An 18193-nucleotide genomic window follows, 5' to 3' on the forward strand; every position below is an offset into this window, starting at 1 on the left:
TGGTTTGAAGTCAGATTTGGAGTCTGCAACTTTTACAGTGTAAGTTATGTCAGTGAGCCACTTAGCAACCCATCTTTTGACATAGGGATTTATACCTAATTTAGTGTTAGTCAGTTTAGCTATAATTCCAGAATGGGGGATGGTGTAGAAAGGTCAAGATAGGCTGTGTGAACCACCTTACCCTCGTCTACAGCTTTGGTGACTGCCTCAAAGAAGTCGATCAGGTTCAGAAGGCATGATCTGCCTTTCACAACCCGAACTGGGTGGGGTCCAGAGTTTGGAGGTTACCAATGTCTTTGTTTATGAGTTCCGTGATGATATGTTCCATGGCCTTGCAGACCAGGCTCATCAGACTAATAGGGCGATAGTTCCCGGGATCAGTGGTGGCTCCCCCTTTGTGGAGTGGGATAACTATTGCTGTACGCCATTCAGTGGGTAAAAATCCTGACTTGAGACTATGATTGAACATGGTGCTTAGGTGGGGAGCCAGTTTGTTCTGAAGTTCGTGTAAAACGTAGCTTGGAATGTTGTCCGGTCACATGGATGCTGTGTTTTGGTTTTAGAGAGTGCAGCTTTTATCTACATAGATGTGATTACAGGGACTCTGCATTCTTCCTGTATAGATATGGGCCCCTTAGGGGGTGAGAGGGAGGTAAAGTCAGCACTGAACCTGTCTGCCAGGATGTTGGCATTATCAGTTGGTTTTGTAATTTTCATGCCTTTGTGCTGTGACTCAGAGCAGATCTGGGTGTTGCCATTGAGATTCTTGACATAGCTATAGAATGCTTTGTGGTTGTCCTTGGAATCAGTGGCAAATTTGTTTTCGTATCTAGCTTTGGAGGATCTTATAAGGGATCTCAGCTTCTTACTGAGGCTGACCAGGCAGCTCCTCCACTCATGGGATTTTACTGTCTTTTGCAACAGTTTCTTCCTTCTGTTGTAGAGTTTGTTTATGGCAGGAGACCACCAGATTGGCTTCTTTTGTTTGGAGGATAGCATATTGGTTCTGTTTGGGATAGCACGATATAGAGTGCATTTTTGTAGGATTCAGCAGTTGTAACTGTATTGTCCATCTGCATGGGTGTCATGAAGTTCACCACTTCTGTCTTAAGAAGCATGAAGTTGGCTTTGGACAAAATTTTTACCATATTTTCCTTAATGTTGAGTGGGGGCGGGATGCGGATGTCTAGGGTGATTATCTTATGGTTGGATCTGACCAACGAGGAGTTGATTTCAGGTGTGGAACACCGGTCACTTATGTTGGTAATGACTAGATCTAGGATATAGTTGCCCCTGGTGGGGGTGTGCACAAGTTGATCCAGGGCATTGGAATGTATGAATTCTAGAAAGCATTGAGCGAAGGAGTTGGTACATGAGTAGATGTCCTTCATGGATGCATCTGCAGTCGTAACAACTGGGTTGTCCTGTCGTCAGGCAGCCCTTCAGTCGGGTCATCTCTGTTGGTCTTGGTATAAAGGCATCAGGTCGGATCCAGAGATTACTTCTACCGATGTCAGAAAAAGTTAATAATTGTTTAACCTGTGGGAAACAAATACCTCATAAGGATTTCCACTCTTACTGTCTGCCTTGTTTAGGCCCAGCCTGAACAGTTTTTCGGTTCTGATTTTCCTCCGACTACCCAAACTGCAACCATGGTTAAGCAAAAAGCTGATCAAAATACAGGAGAAACTATCACTACCACTGAGGCCCCTGCTACTTCTTGAATCGGCCTCAGAAATTTTATCCACTACGGTGGTTGCCACTGACTTATCAGACACCATTCAGCAGCCATGTCCATTAAGGCCTTTGCCAGGGCCAAAGCAGCCAAACTGCTAGAACAGTGCCTGCTAAACCCCTCTGGCAGAAGATTTAATTTCATTAATTAGGGATCTCAGTCTCACCCAGACAGGGCCTCTCAGCCCCCAGAGAAGAGACCTAGGGCAGAGCCCCCCGAGCCTGTGTCCTCTGATGATTCTGCTGATGAATCAGACATAACAGACCAGCCAGAGGCTCCTTTCTCCAATTTTGAAGACTCAGATGCTGAAGAATCCATTCCAGCTGCCTCCCCACCAGAAGAATTTTCCTTTGGGGAAACCTTACATGCCATGAGAGCAGTTCCAATGGCAGCAGCAGGATTTCTCAGAAAAAGACTTAGAACCTTTCTGCACCTTCCACAACACAGGCCCTTAGCTATACCTCCTGTGCTCTCTGTAGTGGATGATGCCTTCAATGATGCCTGCTCTGCACCAGATTCTTTACCTCCAGCCCCTGCCAAACCAGACAGATTTTACAGGGTACCAGACACTCATCACCACCTTTACAAGGCCCCACTTGCAGACCCAAACTATATCCCAGGGTCCCAAGGCAGTCGCAGCTAAAACCCTATTCCTTCTGAAAGGGAAGCCAGGTCTTTAGACAGATGGGGCAAAAAGGTTTACACTTCAGCTACTCTCTCAGCTAGAGCTTTAAACTGTCAGTTTCACATGATACAATACCAAGAGTTTATGCTTGATCAGTTAACAAAAAGCTATCCTCTGATGAATCAATTGATAAGAAATATGTATTAGAAATGGTAAATAACATACAACAGGTTAGTAACCATTCCTTAAAATGTGGCTATGATGCACTGGAGGCTTCATTTAGATCAGCCATGACTGGCACAGTGATAAGAAGGCATGCATGATCATGTTAAAGCTAAGTTATTAGATGCTCCTATGGATAAGACCAGCTTGTTTGGTACACCTGCCCAGCAGGTAATGAAGAAAATGGAAGAAAAGGCAAAATCTGTTCAAACGGTTAAAGATTTCTTGCAGGTCCAACCCCAAGGTTTAGCAGGAACTGGCCTGCCAAAATTGGTCCTTTCCTGACTCCACAAGATCCCAAAGGGGCAGGAATACAGAGGCAGAAACCAATCCAGAGGAGGTGCCTACAGAGGGAAACAACAGAGGCACAGACACAACCACTGCCACTACAACAACACAGCCACAGTGACTTAACTCTAAATCCGCCTACCAGGAACAAATAGCAGCTCCATTAGGCGGCAAATTAACCTTATTTTCAAAGAACTGGCACTATATCACAAAAGACAAGTGGATTTTACAAACCATAGATCAAGGTTACCGTTCCACTTCCACACTTTACCAGTCAAAAGAGGAATGCCAAATCTACCTCCAAATCAAAAACAGAGGCTCTACAACAGATAATGCAGTTAGCAAACATGAGAGCTGTGGAAAGAGTGCCAAAACAGAACAAGGAAAGGATTCTACTCAAGACTATTCCTAGTTCCAAGAAAGGAAAAAGTTGGAGACCTATTCTTGTCCACCTTAAATACATACATCATTGTCCCAAAATTCAAAATGCTGACCCTACAGCAACTTCTTCCATGCTGGGCAAGGAGTGTTGGCTGGTAACTCTAGATCTCAAGGAGGCATACCTGCACGCCCCATTCGACCAATCTGCAGAAGATACCTCAGATTTCTTGCAGGATCAGAGCATTATCAATTCTCAGCATTGCCCTTTGGCTTATCTACTGTATTCACAAAATGCCTGGCATCAGTAATCGCCCACTGCAGACTACAGGAATTCAAATTTACCCATACCTGGGACAACAAAAGCAAGCTGACAACAGATTTACAAAGGGTCATTTACTTGCTACAAGCACTGGGATACACAGTCAATTTACAAAAATCAAGGCTGATACCATCCCAGACAAGGACATTCTTGTGCCCGGAATTGCACACAGTACAACAAATGGCTTCCCTAACTGCAGAAAAACAAAGAGAACTCCTCTTTACTTCTTGGCACTAACAAAACAGAACAAGTTAACAGCAAGAAAAGTACTGCAGGCCTTGGGCTTCATGGCATCATGCATAATCTTGGTCCCACTTGCCAGACTACATATGAGAAAACTACAGTGGTACCTAAAGAATTTATGGTCCCAACACAGGCACAGCCTAGAAACAGAAATTCCACTAATTCCATGCTTAAAACAGGAGTTCCTATGGTGGGCTCAAGCATGCCAGTCAAACCCAGGGCTACCCTTTCGCAGATGTCAAGCAAGCCAGACCATCACAACAGACGCTTCAGACCTAGGATCATGCTGGACAAATGCGGGATTGTGGACGAGGATCAACTTCACCTGCACATCAACCTAAAAGAAATGCTGGCAGTAAAACTGGCAATTCAAAACTTCAGACCATTTCTCAAAGAGGGCCAGTTGATGATAAGGACAGACAACACCACAGTCATGTGGTACATCAACAAACAGGGAGGCACCCATTCATACCCCTATGCAGAATGACCTTGGAGCTGTGGAACCTGGCACTCAGCTACAACATCCAGTTACAGGCAATATTTGTAAAGAAAATACTCTAGCAGACATTCTAAGCAGAACCACATCGGATGCCCACGAATGGATGCTACATCCGACATCTTCAAGACCATCTCAAAGAAATGGGGAATGCCTCAGATAGATCTATTTGCTTCCCTCTCAATCACCAGCTCAAAAGTTCTGCACAAGGACATTCCACCCACTAGCATGGAAAGTGGATTCGCTCTCCTTCAGCTGGAAAGGCCTAACAGCATATGCATTCCCACCTCTTCCCTTGATACACAAGGTATTACTAAAAATCAAGGAAGAACGTCCAAGGATAATCCTAATAGCTCCAAACTGGCCAAGACAACACTGGTACCCACTGCTGAGGAGCATGTCTCAGAACAATATGTCCTGATGCCTTTGATGTTAACTCAGAACAACTACAGCATCATGGATCCAAACCTTAAAACGTTGCAACTGACTGCATGGAACATCACATAGCAGCAGCTGATCCAGAACTTTCCCAAAGAGTTAAAGACATTATTCTTGAAGCCCGCAGACCTTCAACAAGAAGGAACTATGCAGGAAAATGGAAAAGGTTTGTCATTTGGAGTACTGAAAGAGGAAAAGATGTGTCAAACATAGATATGCCTAACATTCTGGAGTATCTGGCAGAACTTCTACATTCAGGCCTGTCCTACTCCTCCATCAAGATACATGCATCAGCTATATCAGCAGAATACAGCTTTGATCCACCTGTTTTTCACACCCATTACTCAGACAGTTCCTCAGAGGAATCAAGAATGTAAAACCTCCAAGGAAACCACCATTACCAGCTTGGGACTTGAACTTTGTGCTAGAAAAATTGACACTATCACCCTTTGAACCAGCAGCAACAGCAGACCTACAGCATCTATCGTGGAAAACCGCCTTCCTACTGGCAATAACCTCAGCCAGGAGGGTTTCTGAACTCCAGGCCCTAATGGCAGTACAACCCTTCCTAATCTTCCATCAAGATAGAGTGTCCATGAGGACTAATCCTACATTTATGCCTAAGGTGGTATCCAGAGTGTCTTTAAACCAGGCAATCCATCTACCTACCTTCTTTCCCAACCCACAAAACAGAGGGGAAAGAATACTGCATACCTTGGATGTACATAGACAGCTGCGCTACTACCTGGACAGAACAAAAAGTAGCAGAAAAACTGATCAGCTTTTTGTAGCCTATGCAACAGGAAGGGAAGGAAAAGCTATTTCCAAACAGACAATCTCCAAATGGATAGGAAATTGCATACGATTCTGTTACTCCTTCCATGGAAAACCAATTCCACAGAACATAAGACCTCATTCTACAAGGGCAACAGCCACTGTGGCAACCAAAGACATTATTGAGGCGGCTACTTGGACCTCCGTGCATACATTTGCCAAGCATTATAATTTGCCTCTATATTCCAGATCCCGAGCAGGGTTTGCCACTGCTGTACTGCAAGGGATCCTAAACACACCATAATCTAGTTTCTTCCTCCTCCCTAGTTGGCTATGGTATTCTGACTGCAGATGCATCCATGAAGGACATAGTACAGTTTTGTACCTACCATAAATGTAGATGTCCGAACTGGATAGCATCTGCAGTCAGGATTACCCCACCTCCTTGCCCTCTGTGGTACTACTAGGGTGTTTACCCTCCTAATAGCTAGCTGGTTTGTATATATGTACATACATGCTTATTTTTTGTGTTTACCACTATCTTTTTGGAAACATTGGCATTTATCCAAAATTTTTAGCCTTCAAGAGGGCTACTGGCATCTGGGGCAAGAAACACTGAGGAAAATGGCCGGCTGATGCCTTTATACCAACAGAGATCCGGACTTTGGAATCCGGCCGACTGAAGGGCTGCCTGACGACAGGACAACCCAGTTGTTATGACTGCAGATGCTATCCAGTTCGGACATCTACATTTATGGTAGGTACAAAACTGTACTTTTTCTCAATTAATGGTGGGGTAGTTGAAATTGCCTATTATTAGGGTGTTTGGTTGAACCCTAATATTTTCCAGTATATCAAGAAAAGAGGAGTGGGAATCTTTGGGCATGGTGGGGAATCTGTAGCAAGCTACAATTTGGATTTCAGTTTTGCCCAGAGTTAGTTGCACTTAGATAACCTCGGATGCATTATGCTGCGCAACTAGCCTGGCGGTGTGGATATCTGTAATGAGTATGGACATACCTCTGTCTTTGGTGTTCTGGTCCAGGTTAGAAGGCTGAAAAGTGTGGTATGAGTTATAGCCTGGTAATGCAGGGGTGCTCTCTAATGCCTTGAACCAGGTCTCGGTCACTGCAGAGGTATTGATGTTCTCCATTTTAAGGAGTGCCTCGAGTGAGTGCATTTTGAGATTTAGACTTCTAGCATTGAGTAGCATTACCCTCAATTTTTGCTTGCCTGTTCCTGTTATGGTGTTGAATTTGTCATTTGAACCTTGCCTAAAAAAGGCACTATAGGGGCGACAAAAGCCTTAGCCAGTATCCGGAATCCCAGGGGTGACAGGTGCAGGCCTTCTCTGGCAAAGCATCGTGGACTGTCAGCCATGTCGTTCCAGACAGACAGATACTGGATCCCCTTAGAATGACACCAGAAGCTTAGACAATTGTTGAAGTCAGTCATTTTGTCCTTGTATTGCGGTATCATTCTGGGCAGGATGCTACTCAGGGCTAGGGTTATACCTGCTTGGGCTACAAGATCGGAGAGCTCTTCCATGTCTCTCTTCATGTAGCCCAGGGAGGTACGTCTCTGGTCGTTCACACCAACATGGACAATGACAGAGTCATATTTGTACTTGTTGTGGAGTGCCCTGAGGGTGTGGGTTATGTGGCGGATCCTGGCACCCGACAGGCAGCTGACAGTAACCTTCTCCTTGTTTTGCCTGGTGAGTGGGACATCAGTGTGCCTGACTATAGAGTCACCTATGACTAGTATGTTGGGTACGTTGGTTTGCCTTATGGGCTGTGGTTTATTGGCGCACTGAGTCTGTGGGCTATGTGTCATTTGGGTTGTGTTGGGGGGGGTGGAGGTTACTTGCTTTTCTGCTTTGGAGGTCTCTGTTGCTTGAGCAGATTATTATTGTGAGTCTCTGCGAATGTTTTTGTGTTTCTGTGTGTGGATTTTGGTGGTGTAAGTTTAGTGGGACTATGTGATGAGTGATGTGTAGTGCAAGTGTTTACCTTCTCCTCTTGACTGTCAAGTTCAGTCTTGGTTGGAGAGAGCTTTACTTCTAGTTTGGCTAGATAAGTGCATCTCTCACAGGTTGTGCTGTTGGGTGGTAGAAGGAGAGGGTTGTCTGTAAACATGAGACAATTGCTACATTGCCTCAAGATGCCCAGATTCATCAGATAAACAGGAGAGAACACTGGGAGCTTGACCCTTGGACATGCCTGAATAAAAAACTACTTTCCTCTAGACAAGTGAGGAAAGTGAGTTTAAGAGCTGTTTTTAATCTAAGCAAGTGAGGAAGGTAAGTACAAAAACTGTTTTCCTCTAGGTAAAGAGGAAGGTTGAGTGCTGTAGTAATTTGTAGCTTATTTAGTGCTGACAACATGAATAAGCAAATTCAAGTGCAAGAAACTAAGAATCTGTACTTGGATCTTGTGGTAGGCTACCTAGTGCTTTCCACTCCCACTGATAAGCTAGACGACTTCCCTCCTACACAGAAAGGCTTGGGGGCTCAGAAGCTTACAAACAGTCCTGGATACAGCAAATCTGTATCTGGACTAGACTTAGTTACAGGAAATGTGGGAAACAAGTGCAAATGCAGGCTTTTAAACCAGAAAGTTGAAAGAGATGGAAAAGCTGCCAAACGGACAATAAACTACAATTTCTGGGCCAGAAACCTCTCTTGTGGTAGATAGGCTACCTAGTGCTTACCACTCCCACTGATAAGCTCAGGCTTTTAAACCATAAACTTGAAAGCGATGGAAAAAAACCCCAAGCGGCCAATAAACTGCAAGCTACCTAGTGCTTACCACTCCCACTGATAAGCTAGAAGGCTTCCCTCCAATAAAGAAAGGCTTTGGGGGCTCAGAAGCTTACAAACAGTCCTGGTTACAGCAAATCTGTATCTGGACTAAATTAGTTACAGGAAAGGCAGGAAACAAGCTTTTTTTTTTTGGAAAGCAGAAAGGGAGAAAGGAGAAACAGAAGGTAATTCAAAATTAAGGACCTAAGTGGCTTGCCTTTCACAAATGTTCTCTCTGTATTAGATAGAATGAGCTAGTGACACTAGACTGGAATAGAGCTGAACAGATAGGACTGGTAGGAGTGTCTGAAATCAAAATGTGATCTCACTGTACTCGGTTGAGTGAGCAAATGAGATAGACCCAGGAGGAGTGTACAAACACAAATTTACAGGAGGGGCGGGCGATTCCGAAGCCATCAAGATAAATACCAGAACAAGAACAGGGAGGGCACGCGGGAAACTAACTGCAGGGGTCCAGGGAAGTAAATAGTGTGGGAAGAAATAGCCAGGGAATTGTTATGGCTAGGCTTGTATAGGCCCTAGGGCGGATAGCCTAGTACCAACCTATGAACCAGAGACAGAGAGAGACCACAGTATTCTATGAAACAATTAAATAGAAAAATAAATAACTACAGAGAGGCACAGACTAATGAAACAATTAAATACACAGAAAAATAAAATGCAGTACAGTCTTTAACACTGCAAGTTTGTACTTAACTCGGCTAGTAATGCAGTTGATTGTAGGTATGTAGCAGAAGCCAAACATCTCAGAAATTGAGCAGTAATGTGTGCCTCTAACCGTGGCATAATTAAGTCTTCCATAAATATTTCCATTTGTGCTTTTTCTCTATTTCCACATTCCTCGGTTTTACACAAATTTTCATAACATTTCTGAAATATCTCTAATACTGTTACAGAATCTCTAGTTATTTTTTCTTGTTGTAGGCTCCCTAATATTGGCAACAACCTTTACTACTTTCTGTTGCCTAAGTCATTTTGCTAAGAGTTTTGTTCTCTGGGGTTGTTATTAAAATAATAATTGCTTAACAACAGTCTTTTTAACCATATGCATATTATCAACATACTCCCTTATTTCTTCTTTAACACTCAGCAGTTGCACCTCTTCTTGTTTTGTGAGGCTCCTCTTTTTCTGCAACACTTTAACGTTTGTCAGTCTCGCAAAATAATTTGTGTTACTTCATAAACGTATCTCTTTTCTTTTATTTCTGCCCTATTTTTAAACTTCACTTTCATTTAGTCCCACTCACTAGCTTATAACTTTTAAAGAAGTTTCTGTCTTCTGTAATAACTCCTGAATAATTTTTACTACCCATTCCTTACGTTCATCTCTTTTTAACAGATAGGTAGGGAAGCACCATTTTTACTTCATTGTAAGGTATGATTTCTGACTAATCAAGCCAAGTTATTCTACCTTGGGGAATAATGTGTTAATTCTGAGTTCCTACAACTGAATTCACGTCTTCCATACCAAATATTTTCATACATTTCTGCAGAAATCTACTCTTTTTTTAGGTATATTTATCTTCTGTGTCCCCCACTTACATTCTCACTGTTGCAAATCAAGTTGTACATTTTATTTTTAAGTTTCTTTCAGTAAACAATGTCCCGTCCTCAATTTATTGCCTACACCTTCAGGCAGCTTGTTTCCATGACAGTCTATTGACTTAAACATGCTTTTGTCCAGCCTTTCTTCTCTTTTTACATTGTAATGCCTACATTTCTTAAAACTAAAAAAAAAACACCTTCTTAATTTTAGTATCTTTGTCCCATATAATAATCACTGAAAATGCTTTATTGTATAACATGCAATTTGTCATAAAATGTTTTATACAAACACTGAGAAGAACAAAAATTGTTTTACTTAAATTTACTTTTCAATTTTTCTCCCTTTTCTCTTTTTCTTTTTTTCTGTTTTAGTGTCCTTCCATACATTAATGACATGAAGTGGGGCATATGCCTGTCAGAACCCCCAACAAGTTTAACAAAGTCAACAAATATCCAGTCTTTCTCGACCACTTTTTCTTCTAGAGCTATATTTCACAAATGTGATTGATGCTTTATAGTTTCACATTTATTCACTAATTTCAGTGTTGCTGGCCTTCTTCCTGTTCATCTCCATCTTGCAACCCAAGGCTCCAATACAAGTCAAAGGTATTCTTGATTCTTCTAGTCAACTTCTTTGCTTTTTCTGTCTCTCAAGCATTTTTCTTTAGAACATTAGGAAAGGTTTCACTGGCAAAATCTCTATATGTGAGCCTTACCATCAGAAGAGTGAAAAGCAGAGTCCCCTTCTGTTTGATGGCTCACCCCTTGTTGGGCAAATTTTTTTATTTCTTCCTTAGCCTGTTTTGCATCAAAAATTAATTTGATCCTGCAGGATGAAATATTCTGAAAACAGCTCGATACAGCAGCTTGAATCTCGTACCTGCCTCTGAACATTGCCTGATTACATGGTTAACTTTGCTTCCCTTTTGCCTGGTGTATAGTGAATAATCGGTTTACGTATTATCACAACCAGATTTTCCCGATAGCGATATTCGCATACTAGAAACAAAATTAGTGCAGGGAACACTATAAAGTGTTTGTAAGTCGTCACTGCTAAGGAATTACTTTGGATTTCCTTAAGGATGACAAATAACTGAAGCATTCTGCTTCCTGTTTTGCGTGCATTACACATGCACGCTTGAATTGACAAGCCTGTTGTCTTAGTAACGAAAGGAATGTTTTCACGGTGGGGATCGAATCATGACAATGAAAAAAACAGACCCAGGAATAATGCATTTGGTAAAGTATTTGTTTCTCACAAGTTGTTCACATGGTTGAAAAGAACCCATTTCAATGACACAGGTGCAGTAACTGATGCTTTTTTAAAGGGAGGGTGGATTATGTGGACAACTTCTTCTGGGGTTGTTTTTCACAGAAGAAATAGGCAGTGCTACTTTGGGTTGACACATTTTGCATATATGATCATAATGGCATGCAAGGATGTAGGTAGGCATACTCACTGCATTCAAGTGTACTTTTTCTGAATTTCCCTCAGAATCCTTATGTCTGGAAGAACACATACTGACCAGTATGGTATGTATTCATTGAAACAGTTATAAAACTTGTTATTGTAAATAATGATTGCATGAAATTGTTACCTTGGAGCTTTTCTCCCAGGGCCTCCACTGAAAAACAGCACCTGTTCCCTGTCGGACTTTCACAGTAAAAAAATCCATCCATCCACCCTCATGCCCTTTTCCCATTGCACATGGGGTCAGGGAAAACAATGAAATAAATGTCAAAGTGTACTACTATATGGTTTAGAACCATCAAAATATGCGGTACTTATGTCTTACTGTGAAAATGTGGTTGCGATAATACATAAGTACCGAATAATAATTTTCCAAAACATTCTACTGCTTCCAGTTTTTAATACGTGACCCATCTGCCACAGTTTTGTCTAGATCAACTCTTTCTGCAGGTATGATTGGATCTTTACTAGCACAGTCTTGACTACTTTCTCATGGCCAGGTTTGGAGTCTACACACGATGTGCGCTTTCATTTAACAAATCCTGCTGTGCAATACCAGTCCAGTTACTTATTTGTGCTTGCATAAAATGAATGCACTGTTTCTGACAATTTCTGTGGTGCAGCAAAACATCTCAGTTTTTCTCTATGTACTGTGCCCTCTAACTCTGCCATTTTTTGAAACACTTCTTCTTAAGCAGTGTCATACTCGCTCAGTCTTGTTTTCATTTTTACCTCTGATTTTTGCAGTTTTATCAGTTCATCTAAATACCCGTTTAAAGCTTTTTTTCCATTTTTTCAACCTTTTGTTGTTTAAGTTGATATATCTTTTCAGTGTTTTATTTATTTTAATTGGCTCTGAGCACATTTGACCTGTTTTTTTATTCTAAATTGCTGGAAGCCATCTCTTGTACCATAGCTGGAGCTTGAACTACTTTTTTGCTGATCAGCTGTAGGATTTTTCCTAGTTAATGTTTTCTCTTCACTTTCTCTAAGCTGATTTTCTTTCAGGCTCTCTAAGTTCCTTCTTTGCTGGTAGCCAGGTAGTGTACTAACTATCCAGCAAGTGAATTTTACTAAAACAGACAAAATTACTGGCCATGGCATTGTCTAAGTTTCTTTTTTTCAAACTGGGAGAGCTGAAATTAAGCTGTTGATCAGTGTGCAGCCATCTTGGAAAGCCCACGACAGATACTTTGATAGTTCAAAATATGCCTTCTGGATTTTAGTAGTCAGTCATTTCTTTTTTAATTGGTCCTGTTTTACTAAAATATTCACACGTTCCTTGGCACACTGGGCTACTGCTGACCACAGCTGTTTACATCCATTGTCATCCCTTTGGGAGAAAACCCTTTTATTTTTTTAATTTTGTTGATGTTTTATTACTTTCCTTTTCAGGAAAGTTATTTAAGTCTTGGAGGCTTGTGTTTTAATGGCTTGTCTTTAGACTGTAATGTACTTTTAAATGGCACATTTGTTTTTTCTCTCATTTTAAAAGTGGTGTAAAGTAACACAAAACTTTTCCACAAAAATGTGTTTAAAGCACTATGCCAGCCCCAGAAAAGTAAAATAAAGTGCTTTTTACTGTTTTTTTTTTGGTGTAAAAAGTAACATTTGTAGACTGGTAGTGTGTACTGGCAATTGCTGTTTGTCTTCTATAGGAATGAAGCACCATTTTCGTCTTGACCATGGAGCAAAATACCAGTCCCATGGAGGTCAGTCCTCCTTCCTACAGCTAGAAAAAAAAATAAGCAAACAGACATTGCTACCACAGCAGGCTTGTGATTTGGCTCAGATGCAGGTGGGTGACTCTGCTGTGGCCATTTGTTGTACCTCAGACCACTTGTCTTTTATCCCGGATCCCTCCGGTGTAGCATCTACAGCAATTATGTAGCTGTGGTTAGCCACCTCCTATGCAGCTGTTGGATTCCCCGTAGTGGGCAAGGGTGCGCCACTCATGTCAGTCCTGGCAGAGGAAATAAAGAAGCTTATCTTGTATCCGAATGCTGTGCCTATTCTTGGGGAAGCTGCAGCCACCATTTGTAACAGCTGACCCATTTTCCTATCAAAAAAGAAACAGAAAATCAAGCATGTACCTACTTATCCTCAATTTTTGGGGGATAGGAGTAGTTTACAGGGTCTGGATCAGGTTTAATTGAGGCTATTGATCCTTCTTGTAAAGTAAATTCTAATAAAAAGAAAGAGGGATTACTCTTTTCCTGAAGGGATTCAAAATTCTGAATATGAACAGGAAGAGGTAGGGATGATGCAGGGTTTTTCCATCATTTCTGATTTGGAATCTGTGGAGAGCTCAGTTCCTGATTCTCCCTGTGGGAATTCCCTTCATCTGAGACTACTGTTGGAATGTTCCAGTGTTTTAATTGGGAGAACACTGAGGTTTCTCAGTCCCTCAGAAAATACTGAGTTTTGCAGAAGGATCTTTCAGAATCTGCACCCATTCCTCCTGTTTGCCTGCTTTAGAGGATGTGTGTGTGTTACCGCCTGCAATTTTCCTGATAGTCAGCCAGCTGCCCATAAAAAGGTAGATAGGAAGTATAAAGTTTCTCAGTCTTTTACATTTTTGTACACTTTTCCCAAGCCTGATCCAGCAGCTATAGCTTCTGTTGATCCCCTGCTGCTAAACACTTAATTCCAATCCTACTCTTTCTGATAAAGATGGTAAAATTATTGATAGGTATGGGAAAAAGTATATAGTTCTGCAACTTTGATTTTCAGAATTTTGAATTGTCAGGCTCGTATGTTAAAGTTTGATCTGAAGTTGTTTTCATTTGGTCTTCAACCTGAAGGACTCTGATATGGCCACAGATCTGACTTTGCCGTATACTCCAGCATCAGATCCAAAGTCCAAGCTCCTCCCCTACCCATAATGCCCCTCTCTCCCACATCCTCCCAGTTCTCGTTTGCAGTTAGATTCAAACAGCACGGATTTCCACTGCTCCAAGCTCCATAGTTTGTAAGTGTTGTCTTTTTGATGGTTTATTCTACCTTCTCTTTGCTCATCTTGGCGTCAGTCTCTATCCAACAAAAAGTCTTCCTTTTCCAGCGTGTGTGTGTGTATATGTGTTTGCGCTTGGCCTTCCTTTGCCATGGCTATACACCTAAGCCAGGCTTTCGAAGTGTGCCATGTGTGGGCATAAGCTACCTCCCTCCGATGCCCACTCTCTGTGCATTGTCTGTTTGGGAGTCTCCCATTTAGATTCCTCCTGCTCAATCTGCTCGAGGTTCACTGTGCTTTGATTGACAGGAGGAGCAAGCTTATTTTACAGGGTCTTCTCCCACCTCCCGCAGACGGCTACTTCTTTTTCATCCGCCCTGGCTTCTTGGGACTCAGCCTCCCGCTAAGAAGCCCGGGGATGGAGAGAAGGTCCTTTCCAAAGAGTGGGATCTCCCTAAGAAGAGGTCTCCAGAGCACTCTTCCTCAGATGAAACCCATCTAAGTCCTGCCTGGATCCAAACCAGAGTTCCCCTAAGCTCCGTTCTCCACGCTTCTCCCCAGAAATGGAGACCTCTCGGGCGTGGTCCCCAGCCGCCACCTCTCCTTAATGGCATTCTAGGCCGGGGTTGGCAGCCTCTTCAGTCTGGTCTGCTCAGAGTCTGTCTGAAGCTGAGGTGGACAAGATGATGTTAAAATTCCTTTGGGCCCAGATTCAGCTGGGAGACTTGCCTGCTCCATCCCCCACCAGGGGCGGGAGCATGCAGTCCGCCTTCCTCCCTATCTCTCCTTCTCCAGTTCACCCTTCGGTTCTGGATTCCTTGGGTCTGAGGTTCCCAGGTGTTGAGGTGTCATCATCAGTGGTCCCTGGTACCTCAACACCGACCATTGCCTTGAAAGTTTTGGCTCCAACGTTTTTGGAGCGGACTGACTTTGGGAGCTGTAGCCTCGATGTCGGGTTCAAGGGGATGATGTCGACTTCGAGGTTTTTCAGGTCATCCATTCCCCAAGGGACCTTGGCACCAGGAGGCTCAGCTTCGGCTTCCCCTCAGCACTGAGGGTGATGGATCCAGCCTCAACCCTGGCCGTTCTGCCTTCGGAGGTCCACTTGCCTTCAGCATTCGAGGTGGTGGAGAGAGCCCTCTTGGCTCCATCGAGACCCTTGTCATTCTCATCATCTGATTCTGCCCTGGCTCCCTCTTTTTCTGGGCCGGAGTCTTTCACCCTGCCCCCTTAGGGACAGCCTGCTGCCAGTTTGCCTCAGACGGTTCCTATCCTGGAACTCCCCAAAGCTTCTGAATCTTCCCCGGAGCCCCCTTGGAAATGTATGTGCAAGAGGAGGCACTTAAACTCCCCACCGGAGTCTCTCACTGATGATACTGACTTGGAGGAAGGGGAGGGCTTCCCCCGATCACCCCCAGAGGATGTCTCCTTTGGGGACATAGTGGAGATCCTTCGCCAGTACGGTGGGTGGTCTACCCTCAAGCCCAATCCTGATGAGTTGGTGTTCCTGGAGGTGTTTGACACAGGACCTTACACCTCCTGGGTGTCCCCCCTGCAATTCCTTTAGTGAGTCTTATTTCCACTAGGGCATGGAAAGAACTAGACGCAGTTGATTCCATCCACAAGCACCCGGGCAAGGTTCTAAACACCCCATCTGACAAGCCTCATTGGTCTAAGGGGTCCCCAGTCAATGCCATGGTGGTTGCAGTGGCCACTAAGAAGGAGCTGACTCAGGAGATCTCCTTGGTCCACCCTCCAGACAGGGAGTCTTGGGTGATGGATCATTTTGGGAAGCAGGCCTACACTTCAGCCAGTTTTGCCTTACTTGAGCTGAATTACCTGACACATGTCATTAGACTGCAGAGGGACCTGGCCAAAGAGGTCTCTGAGTCTGCCCCAGGGTCCACGTTGGCAGAGGAGAAGGTCTTCTCCTCCCATATGGCCACCCTGACTTCTATTTCAGATACGTCTATGAGGCTTCTCTCACATGCTACTGAGGATGCCTCGAGAGCGGTAGGGCCTAGCATGGCCTTTGTGCTTTTTCAGAACCCTTCAAGTCATCTTTCACGAATGCTCCCACCTTGTTTAGAAAAACGGTTCATAACACTTTAACCCAGAGCGAGAAGGATGAGAAGACCTTGTTTGCCATCAGAATCCACTTCTCCACTCCACAAAGATACTTTTCAAGGAGTCAGCATGGGGTCAAAAAGCTGTGATTTCAGAAGTCTCAGGGTTCTTCCCAAGATGCTCAGGATACATCTTCCCCCAGGGGTAGAGGGGGATATGACAGGCACTGCCCTTGTGGCAGAGGAGGTCTGAAGAACCAATGCTCTCGGGATACTTTCCTGGACATACCTTTCCAGCAATCCTGAGGGGTTGCCTAACTGCTCTTCTCTGGAGGCAGTTGGGGGCACCTATCTGTGCACCCAACAGCCTTGGAGTCCATTTCAAATGATCACTGGGTTCTGCAGATCATATTCAGAGGTTACTCTCTCCCCTATCTTCATCCCCCCCATTCCATCCAGACTCCTACCAGATATTCCACCTGGTGAATGGGAGGAGGCTGCTCGCAAACAAGTCATCCAGCCCGTCCCCCCAGACCAGTTTGGATCAGGCCTATATTCCAGGTTCTTTTTCGTGCCATAGAAAATGGGGGGCTTAAGACTCATTCTGAACCTGTACTTTGCCAAGACAAAGTTTTGGTTGGTCTATCTTCAGTCCATTCTGCCCTTCCTGCAGATGAACGACTGGATGTGTTTGGTGGACCTCCAGGATGTATACTACTACATCAAGATGGACTGGCACTCCCAGAGGTTTCTCTGCTTCTGGGCGGGAGCCAATCATTTTCAGTTTAGAGTACTCCCCTTTGGACTCACCACTGCCGCCAGGTGTTTACCAAAATAATGGCAGTAGTGGCGGTTCACCTGCGTCTGCAGGGATTTCAGGTCTTCCTTTACCTGGACAGTTGGCTTCTCTCCGCTCCCTCCAGGCATCGGCTAATGCAGACCAGGGATTACTTTCTTCATATAGCCCTGTCCCTGGGTATTGCCATGAATCTTACCAAGTCCCAACTGACACCAATTCAAGTGTTGGATTTCATAAGGGCCCAACTAGACACTATATAAGGCATAGTTTTTTCCCCTCCAGACTTTTTGTCTTCACTCCACCATCATGTACAGGATATTCTTCTATCCCAGTTACCCATTGCAGGCTTGGTTCTTTGTGCGCTGTGATCCATGGCGGCCACGATCACCCTTGTCCCAACTGTGTGCCTTCATATGAAGGTCCTGCAGTGGACCTTACCGGTTCATTGGTCCCTGCTAGACCTTCCTGTGCCCCATCCTATTCGACTGTCTCATGTTTACGGGACTCCCTTCTTTGATGGCTCCAATCCCAGGATCTTCTTCTGGGTCAGCTGTTTATTCTTCCCTCTCCCACGACCACTGACTCCTCCCTGCTTGGGCAGGGGGGGCATTGCATGGGAAGCATGGTCCAAGGCATGTGGTCTGCTCTGCATATCATTGTCCTGGAGATGATGGCAGTACTTTTGGCTTTGCAAGCTCTCCATGCCCCTTTTCCTCCGGGGACTGTTGCCATACAAACGGACAATATGTCAGTGGTCTGAAACATCAACAAATGGGGGGAGGGACCAGGTCCTATCCCCTTTGCTGCAAGGCCATGAGATTGTGGGAGTGGGCAATCTCCACCAGCCATTTTCTGGTGGCAATGCACATTCTGGGAAAGTCCAACATCTTGGCGGACAGGCTCAGCCGATCTTTTCTGATGCCTTATGAGTGGTCTGTGAATCCTTCAGTAGCGGACAAAGTGGGGTTAGCCTTGCTGCAATCTCTTTGTCTCTCCTACCAACACGAAGTGAAG

General features: G+C 44.0%; 1 protein-coding gene across 3 annotated transcripts in view; it reads left to right on the plus strand.

The window, feature by feature from the left end:
• Nucleotides 1-18193, plus strand: part of USP45 (ubiquitin specific peptidase 45) — a 2611314-nt gene that overhangs the window by 1473846 nt on the left and 1119275 nt on the right. The gene's annotated exons all lie outside the window — the stretch shown is intronic.

This window comes from Protopterus annectens, chromosome 1.part0, assembly GCF_019279795.1.
Source record: "Protopterus annectens isolate FY-2018-M chromosome 1.part0, PAN1.0, whole genome shotgun sequence".
NCBI classification, from domain to species: Eukaryota; Metazoa; Chordata; order Ceratodontiformes; family Protopteridae; genus Protopterus; species Protopterus annectens.